We start from the raw sequence: 10,041 nt of genomic DNA, 5'->3' as shown, positions 1-10,041 counted from the left end.
GGCTGGAACTCTCTTGAGAAGCTCCCCCGAAACCTAGACTCAGAGAGAGTGTGGAATGGCCTAGAGGGGCCGCCGAGGTTGACCCACCCCCATCATAATTAATTCAAGGAGTCTTGGCTTGAGCTCAGTATCAGGAAAACCACGGGGCTGCCTCAAGATGTCCAGCTTCCTGCTTGTGCCCCACACTCAGACTATAGTATTGAATTAACCTGAAAATGGCTTCGTTTAATCATTAATCTGGCAGCAGAGTTGTACATTAGCTTCCAGAGAGAATAACCAGCCTTATACCAAACACAGATTCACCACACGTTAACTCAGGCTTTCCTAGGAAGGGCAGGCGCCTCCTTCCTGCCAGCCACTTGCTCATGCATTTTCCCACCTACTGGAGCAGAAACTCTCTGCAAAGCATTTCTGGTGCATTTAAGACCCTGTTCTATCCTGACTCATCGGGAAAGCAACAGGGGGAGTTACGACTTCCTGTCCGTTTGATCTCATCATCTGAGTCTGAGTCTGTCATCTAAAGGGGCCAAGCAACATTACTCTTAAGTGGTGAGATGCCCTGGAAATGCTTCACTGAGCATCTCCATGAACCCATGTTAATTATCGACTAGTCTTAATAGGTTCCTCGTTAACAGATTACTTGTTAGAGGTCATTGCCACCTTGGAGCCCTTGGGTCTGGGTTAAGTCACTAGTGCCCACAGAGCTCAGCTGGGAAGAAGAAATCACAGACACCTCGCCAACCATTCCCTTAGGCCTCTGGCTTCATCTAGTCTGGTCACTGAACCGGCAGCAGAATGTCCTCCTGTGTCCTCCGGCCACAGATAACCCCCATTTATTAATGGGGCAGCCCGACAAGCCCCCTTGGGACAATCCATGGTACAGAGGGGCCAGCAGGACTGAGCACCAGCCCCCAGTGGAAGAAAAAACGCTGGAACCTAAACAGGCAGCATCACCCACAGCTCACAGGTAGGACGCTGGGTATTTTGCAAGAACTTTCCCTCCCAAGATTCCCTCCTCCTCCTAACAGGTCCGTGAGGGAATCAGTGCCGCCCTCGGAGGCTGAGTGACGGAACGTCCTGCACGTGTTCCCTGGGAAAGATGACAACGACACTCCCTCTGCGGCCAGGCGCACCCTGGGGCCATCTTGCTGCTCCTTCCCCGGGACAGCGTGGCTGCCTCTTCCTTTGGCCTCGACCTGCTGGGAGATGTTTGCTGACCTCAGGGATGGCACACACTCCTCCACGTTACAAAGTCTCCTTCAGGGTAGGGGGAGGTGATTAATGCCTGCAGAATTCTTTGAACGCACACAGCCTCCTATTAATGAGAAGCAGAGTTGGAAGACAGGATGTGGTCGTCCCCCTCCTGCGTTAGTCAAGTTCTGGGCCTTGGGCCTCATCCTGAGTCACCCGGCGGCTTCCTGCTGCTTTCTCGTCACCTAAGGGCCCGGACAGCACATTGAGGGTTTCCTTTCCCGAGTTCAGCAAAGGGTTGAGTGTAGCTCTTTGCAGCTTAGTAGAAAAGAATTCAAGGTTTGTTGAATGAACCTAGTGTATAAAATTTCTCCTTTTATAGAGGGTCCAGCAAGTAGTGAGATCTCTTAAGGAGAAAGTTAAATAAGAATTGCTGGGACATGCTTAGCTATTGAGATGCTCCTAGTAAATGCACTAAAACCCTTGCTATAAGTCAGCTGACTGTTCTCAAATTTCTCCGTATGGCTTAGGCCCCCTCCTGCTCCATCCTCCTCCTCGAAGAAAGCAAACTAATCTTCCATCACAAAGACACAGCACAACTTTGATGGGCCCTTTTGCCTTTTGTAGGTCCTTCCCATCCTAACAGGATTTTTGTGGGCCTGGTTATAGGCTGCATTAAGCTGCCCCACTCCCATCCCCACTACGTCACATGTTGACATACAAACCCCCAGACCCTCAGGCTGTGACTGCCGTTGGAGACGGAGCCTTCAATGAGGTAAATGAGGTGAAACGAGGCCTCTTCCAGTCTGACCGGCATCTCTGAGGGGTGTGAGTCCTCACAGAGCAAAGGCCATGTGAGGAGGAAGCCAGAAGACGACCGACTTCAAGGCAAGGAGAGAGGCCCTCCGAGGAAACCACCCCCGCTGACACCTGATCTTGGACGTCCAGCCTCGAGACCTATGAGAAAGTAAATTTCTGCAGAGTAGCCCCCAGACTATAGCATTTTGTTATGACTTCCCAGGCCTTGAAAATTTTCATTTATTTCTGATGTGAGAAAAAATACACTATCTTTGACCCTAAAGCTTTTTTTTTTTCTTTCTGACTTTAAAAGAAATTGAAACATTTGCGTGGGCCCCTTGAAGTACAGTGGGCTCTGAGCACAGCACCCTTTGCACCTGATGGAGCCGTCGGCTCCACCATCACTGAGGGCACCTGGACCATTCTGCATTGAAGCCGTTTTTGTGCTGAAGGTGTTTTTCCCACTGATGCTGGTTTTCCATACCTCTGTTCCTCCCGGGGTGTCCTGCACTGCAGCTCGCATTGTATTATGGCCTAAAACCAGACCACTGTGACAAATGAGTTTTGCCGTTTTGTGTTTGTTTTTTTTGTTTGTATATTTGGGGTTTTTTTAGGGCTGTACTTGCGGCATATGGAAGTTCCCAGGCTGGCAGGCTAGGGGTCAGACCAGAGCTACAGATGCCAGCCTATACCACAGTCACAGCTACAGCAATGCGGAATCCTTAACTCACTGAGCGAGGCCAGGGATCGAACTTGTGTCCTCATGGATACTAGTAGGATTCCTTACAACTGAGCCATGATGGGAACTCCAACATTCCATTTTGTAATGCAGCCTCCTCTAAGAATCTTTGAAGGGTAAGGCAATTTAGAAATGCCTTGAAAAACACCAATTTAATAGCCAGCAATGAGGTCTCAGGCAACGATTCACAGTCAGAACCATGTTGCCTCCAGGTGTCTGTGCCCCCCACCGTGGGCAGCTTCTCAAACCTTTTGATGAAACTCATCGATGCATTGGGAATCCAAGTAGGATACCAGAAGTGGAAATGACTCATACAAGGTCACAGACAATTCTCTTATTCAGCACGAAGCAATTATACAAAGTTTATGTGTGACTTTGATGAGACAGAGGGGTTATTCATTAGATCAAGAAGCCACTTGAGCTGTCTTTACTACCTTGACATTGGTCCCACATTTGGCAGGACTTGGGCAAGGCTGAGGCCCAAAGCAAGAGATTCTTTGAGGGAGTGTGCGTGCCCATCCAGAGGAGAAGGGATGTGGGCACATGGGCGGGGGCAAGCATCTATAAGAGCACAGAGGCACAAAACAGGCAGACGCACTCAGGGTAGGCAAGTGGCTGGGGAAGATTCAGGGGTGCCAGAGGAGGACAGTGGACTCAAAGTCAGAGGAGGCAGGGTCCTGGGGAGGGGCTGGTGGGAGTCCCATGGAGCTGAGCATCACAGAGCTCCCAGGAGATCCTGATGTTTCCAGAACAGGACATGTGAGCCTGTGTGTAGCGGGCTGAATAATAACCCCCTCCAAAGATGTCCTTGACCCAATCCCCCACATCTGTAAACATGTAACCTTAAATGGGAAAAAGGGACTCGGCAGATGGGATTCCCCTGGAGGACTGGGTGGGGTGGGTGTAATCACAAGAGTCCTCCTGGGAGGGAGGCAGGAGAGTCAGAGAAGGAGGTGTGAACAGCGGAGGCAGGGAGAAGGGGGAGGGGAGAACGGAAGCTTCTGTGCTGCTGGAGGTTGGAGGAAGGGTTCATGAACCGTGAAACTGGAAAGGCAAGAAAGCAGATTCACTTTTAAAGACTTCAGAAGAATACAGCCCTGCTGCCCTATTTTAGGACGGCCACCCTAGCATTATAATATAATAAATTTGTGCGTGTGTGTGTGTGTTTTAAGATACTCTGTTTGTGGTCATTTGTTATAGAAGCCACAGGAAACGTACATGTATAAGAAATGGCATTTCATCTGAACCTGAGCAGGCACAGCTATCCCTTCTGGCCATACGACGCTTCTGCCCAAGGGTCCCCACAACCAGCCAGCCAACAGCCAAATGGCTATATTCATGGTTTCTCCATCTTCAACAGGAATTTTCACAGTGGTGGGAAAGGCTTGTGTCAGGGGCTGCAAGCCCAGTGCAATTTTAAACCAGAAGTCCACTACTGCAGCTTGATAGATTTTTAATAATATTCAAAACAAGAGTAGTTGCCATAGCAAAATACTATAAATATCACTTAAGCAACTCAGAGATGCTATTGCTTAAATAATTAATTGCCGTGTTGGCTGTTTTTGCTGCCCGGTAGGTAAACAGCAACTGAATGTGGTCTTTTATAAGACGATTGAGTCTATGTAAATGGACCCTAGTCATGTTTACTTCTGGTCCTTTTCAGTATAATGCCAGCGCTTCCAAGGAAAAGCTTTTAGTCTTAAGTGAGCTCTGTACTCTTCACTTAATGAAATAATGCACGTTGCCCCAGAGTCACTGGTGAGAAATTAAAAGATGGCAGCCTTCAGCTCAGATCATAGAAGGGCTTTCTGTACATTAGATCTGGGGAATTGGGGGCCACAGAATGGACAGCTTTGTGAATTGAACAGGATGGTGCAACATACTGGCAAGATCCTTCCTAGCCGTCAGAAGTTACTTAAGAAGGCAGTGCTTGCCATGAAGGTGACATGCTCCTGTTGGAACTGAACAGAATCCTGCTCCCCACCAAGAACAAGGGTCCCTCCATGTCCCCTGCCTCTGGTTTATAGAAAAGTACCGAATCTGTGGCCACATAACTCCAAGACCTCGCCTTAAGAGAGTGCATTGAGCGCTATTGCTGGTAATAAGCTATATCTTTGTGGGCATCAAAATAGTTATAGATTGTTCTGCCCATATATGTAAATGGGCAACCACAGCTGTCAGCAAAGAGATGCTAGAGACTCACCAACATCTTCCCCTCTAAGAACACGGTGCCCTGTACCAGCGTGAAGAGATGGCACAAGACAGATCATCATGGAAACGGAATGATGCCCTGACAAGTGGGGATTTGTTAGCAGCTTTTGGCAAGAAAGCACTCTCTGCAGGAGGCCCCTTTTGACAGTAAACTTAAACCAGGCACCCCCACACTCTACTTCTCTCCAGCCCTAGCACACCGTTCAAATCTTCTCTTGGGTCTTTCCATAGTTCAAAGAAGTGGAAATGCAGAATAAGTAATTAACAGATGACCAGATCTCTCCTCTGGCTTCCCGTTTGTCACCTCAAGAACAAACTGTGTGAACAAGATAAGATCTAAAGAAAAATCACAAGAAGCCAGCACCCAAGCCTGCACACCGTGGGGGATGGAGACGCCTCTGACCCCATCTCAGTGATTAGCTGGGACGACTCCCCTTTCTCCCTTTAAAACCCTTCATGGCAGAGCAGAATCTTTGGGGATGGGTTTGAGGGACACTGAGGCCGCCATCTCCCCAGATTGTGGGCATTTTGATTAAGAGCAATTTTCCTTCCTACCAACACGGGTCCTTCTGTCAAGTATTGATTCTTGAGCAGCGATCAGCTGGAACATGGGCGATTCAGCGGTAACCCTGAGTGGTTTCAACTCTCTAGGGCGACCATTGGAGATGAGCCAATGTTCAGCACGGAACTCTCTGTCGCCCCCATGAAAAAAGAGCCAAACCGGTCAGAGGCTCCTGCCACTGAGCGTGAGACTGGGTGGATCCAGGCTAATGGCCTTTTAGGCAGAAAACCCTAAGTCTGAAAAACCAAAACCACACTTTTCTCCTCCTCTCTCCATGGGACTCTCCCCTTAAACTTCCTTTCCTTTAAGAGTCAAGATATCATCGTGAAGTCAGAGAAATGTAAATGTCAACATTTCCATACTTGAAATTCAAGGGAAAAAATGGACCGATTGTTCCTGGCCACAGTAACTACCACAGTCCAGCTTTTAAAAAAAATTTCATTGACGTATAATTGAGTTACAATATTTCAGGTGTACAACGAAGTGATTCAGTCAATGTGCAGAGACAAGCCTGCCAAGTTGCGAATTTTTTTAAAACTGATACATCGTTGATTTACAAGGTTGTGTTAGTTTCAGGTGCACAGCGAAGTGGCTCAGTGATACAAGCACATGCATCCATTCTTGTACAGGTTATCACAGAACACAGCATAGGGTTCCTCGGCAATGTCTCTTTTTGAGGGATTACCTACAACTTTTCACAAATTGTCTTTCCCTGGTGGGAAAGGCAGATGGGGCTTGACAGAGCCCAGATACAACCAGATCCTGTTGAGGAACTAAGGTCCCTGTCACAGCATCACACAGGGAAACGTCCCCAAAGCCGAGACTCTGAAACACCTTCCCAGCAGGCCCTACATCCCTGCCTCTGCCTCCATTTGAATCCGTCCTCTGGGTCCAACCTCACTTTAAAATACCCTGCAGACATTGCTCAGGTGACAGGCCAGTGCAGGTGCAGGCTGTTGTATGTGTTGCCTTCACCTTTTTCACAAAAGACAGAGCTTGCTGATTTTAGGGCTGCTCAGAAATGGCCATCGTACTCTCCTTCCCGATTCTAGAAGGAATCTAGAAGATTCTAGAAGTATTCTAGAAGGAATCTTCTAGAACATGCTGACTCTTAAGGCAGGCAAAGCCTGGGAAGGAGCTGTGAGTGTCCCACTAGTGAGTGTGTCGGTGGCCTCACCCACAGGCCCTGTTCCCCACTCTCCCAGGTGGGACCACTCTGATGCTATAGCTTCAAGACCATGGAAAGAACCTTTGGTGCATAAATGAATGGCACTGAACAAATCTTTCCACAGCAGTCATTTCAAAAGCAACACAAAAGGATATTGAGCAATGACTTCGGTCTCTGTCACCTACTAGCAAGGTGACTTTGGACAAGTTCTTCAGCCTCAGTTTCCTCATGACAAGCATGGCAGTATCTAACCCATGGTGCTAGGGTGAGGACTAAATACGTTGATATATGGAAAGTATTTAAAACAGCGCTTGCCCGGTGGTAAGAGTTTAACAGGTGTCACTACTGTTAAAGCATCTTTAAAAACCATCTGGGTGAATACAGGGCAGCCATGGGCAGCAGGCTTGGCCCATTGGGCTCCATCAGGCTTCACAAGCTCTTCCTCTCCCAGGCTAGGGGGACAGATTCCAATGGCTGAAGAGACGGCTCCTCCTTCTCCCGTGGCTGCACACAGCGCCCCTCCCCACTCCTGCGTCCCGGCCCCCGCGCTGGCTGCACCCTGCAGCAACTGTGGCTCCAGAAAAGCAGGTGGCCCTGACAACTGTGGGGGGATGCAGAGTTAGAACCCTCAGATCCTTGGCCAAAGGCCTTCGCCTGAATGACCCTCTCTGGTCTCCAGCCTACCGTCAAGATGACAAGATCCAGCTCCCCGGTCACTGCGGGGGTGGGCCCAGTCCCACCCAGGCTGTCCCTCCAGGCCTTGGTCGTTCAGCTCTGGTCGCCACCTAGTGCCCGAGGAGAGGAACTGACCCTCTCCTGACCCAGGAAGTGGAGGAACTCCGGGCGGGAGGACTGAAAGATTCCAGGGAAATTGTTTCATCTCCAGGGCCATTCTTTTCAGAAATCCCTTCTATAGACTCCCAGATCCAGCCTCCCAGGAATTCCTTGTGCATTTTTGAACCACTCTCGATGCTAGGGCCTGATTCCACAGTTGTCACGTTTCTTATTTTTTTAACTTGCTGCTTTAGCTCGAAGTTTCCAAAAATGAATAGCAGTAGAAGATAGAAAGGATAAGACTGGGCTGAATTTGATTTATTTTTGGGGGGTGCCCACAGCATATGCAAGTTCCCAGGCTAGGGGTCCAATCGGAGCTGCAGCTGCCTGCCTACACCACAACCACAGCAACACAGGATTGTGTCTGCAACCCACACCACAGCTCATGGCAACCCCAGATCCTTAACCCACTGAGCAAGGCCAGGGATCAAACCCGCAACCTCATGGTTACTAGTTGGATTTGTTTCTGCTGCACCACCATGGGAACTCCGAGATTCTTGCTGTGTATACATTGCTGCTTCCCAGCTTCAATTTTCATTTCCTGCCTCTGTATTAAGCACCATCATGGTACCATATCTGTGGTACCAAGGCCTGGGATTGAATGCAACCAAAACCACACAGCCTCTGCCCTTGTGGGCTTGAGGCAAGGCTGGTTCCCACCGGGTCCTCATCCCCACTGCACTTCACCTTCGTCTGGGAGGCCTGGAAACTCATGGCCAGGCTGCCCCACAGATGCGCAAATTCCCCTCTTCCAGACCAGACTGAGTCCTTTTTTTTTGGCCACTTCCATGACATTTGGAAGTTCTCTGGCCAGGGGTCCAACCAGCACAGCCACCCGAGTACTTAAAGGCCCCATAGAGGTGGGCTCGACCCCCATCCCACATTGGTTAGGATAAGACTGCACCCCAGAGAGGTGTGAAAAGTTTATTCTCACATCGTAGGACTCTGGGGAGATGAGGTTGGCCACAAGCCAGTCCAGGGGTTTGAGGGGGTCATGGGGGAGGCTTTGGTTGGAGGATCAGCAAGCTGGGGTTCCTGCACATGGGCCAGAATTTGAAATTCCCACTGTGCCAAGGGAGGGGCCCTCAGCCTCCTTACCAGCTTGCCCAGATGTGCACAGAAGGGGAGGGAACGGATGACGTCTGAAGGCCGTCAGTGGCCCAACCTCCCAGATGGGGGCTTCTTTTATTTCATTCACCCAGGCAGCCAAGGCTGAGAACCACTGACTGAGCTCCCAGCGTTTCCCCACCCCAAGGAGAAGACTCACCAGGGAAACTTGTTTAAATACCAACTCATGCAGTTCCCATCATGGCTCAGCAGTTAACGAACCCGACTAGTATCAGGAGGATACGGGTTTGATCCCTGGCCTTGCCATGAGCTGTGGGATAGGCCAGCAGCTGCAGTTCTGACTGGACCCCTAAAAAGACAAAAGACAAAAAAAAAAAAATTAACTCCTATGCTCCACCCAGCAGCACCAAATGAGAATTTCCAGGAAAGAGGCTAGTGATCCGTGCCCCGGCCAGGGGACACCCTTCCTCCAGGAGGTGAGCGAGGCTGGGCTAGCTGCTGGCCCTGCGAATGGTGATGGTCACTTGTGCTGTGAGTCCCTCCACAGTTTACAAAAGGTTTCACACAAGCCACATGGCCTGACCTTCACCGCAGCTCCCAGGGAGGGAGGCGGGATGTTCACGTTCATTTTCAGAAGAGGAGCCAGGAGCTCAGGAAGGACTCAGGAACCCCTGCTTGTTGAAGACTTGGCGACTCCACTTTCAAGTTAGACTCTCTTGGGTACCAGCAGCCCTGTCCCTCTATGCTCACAAGGACAAAGAGCCAGCCCAGGGGCTACAAGTGACCCATTCTCTGCAAGAGAGCATGGAAGTGATGGAGGCCATGTAGAGTCTTACAAAGATCCCAGGAATCCGAGTCACCAGGAGGGAGCTATGGCATTATGACAAAGACAGGGATCATAGAGGAATATTGGAGGACACTTTTGAAAATATGGATAGTCAGGAAGAAATGGAGGAAGAAGCCAAACTGGAGATTGACAAAACTGTGTATGAAGTTATGAGAGAGTCTTGGGCAAAGCAATGGGTAAAGGGCCAGGCACCCTTCCAGAGCCTGAACCTGCAGAAGAGGAGGGGGAGGAGGCCGAGGTGCTGGAGGCCGTGCAGCCCCCGAGGGCCACACCCGCAGTGAGGGGCCGCCAGTGGTCATGCTCTGAAGCAGCCACCATTTCCCATACCTCTGCCGTGAGGCATCGCATTTGGGAGGCGTTCTCTGCTAGTATCTCTTCACTCCCCCCGCCCCAAGGTGGTGGGAAGCTGTCTTTGATTACAAAGGGCTTGTACTTGGGAGGGGGGATGTAATTAAATGCATTACTTTCATGGGTATAAATGGAAGTGTCTTGCTGGGGGAAGGGCAAACCACTGTGTCTTATCGAAAAGTACTTCTGAGAGTGGAGTGGATTGCCGGCAAGTTGAGAACACTGCACCCATTTCAAACCTGTTAAACACGATGTAAGTGGATGCCAATACATTT

General features: G+C 49.8%; 1 long non-coding RNA gene across 2 annotated transcripts; it reads left to right on the top strand.

Moving 5' to 3' along the window:
* The first annotated feature begins 688 nt into the window (after window positions 1-688).
* On the top strand, window positions 689-3,903 carry LOC110257068 (uncharacterized). 2 transcript variants are annotated; one of them, XR_002339243.2, is made up of 2 exons: window positions 689-967; window positions 1,819-3,903. It is a non-coding gene; the product is annotated as an uncharacterized LOC110257068 (long non-coding RNA). The 2 variants fall into 2 exon arrangements; XR_014830096.1 differs by having other exon boundaries at window positions 1,722-3,903.
* Window positions 3,904-10,041: the final 6,138 nt, after the last annotated feature.

Source organism: Sus scrofa, chromosome 15 (assembly GCF_054392235.1).
Source record: "Sus scrofa isolate SSC_HxYL_T2T_F1_AM1 chromosome 15, Sscrofa_HxYL_maternal_Yorkshire_Landrace_v2.0, whole genome shotgun sequence".
Lineage (NCBI taxonomy): Eukaryota > Metazoa > Chordata > Mammalia > Artiodactyla > Suidae > Sus > Sus scrofa.
The sequence above is the reverse complement of the archived record's forward strand: the minus strand, read 5'-3'. Positions and strand labels throughout refer to the sequence as shown.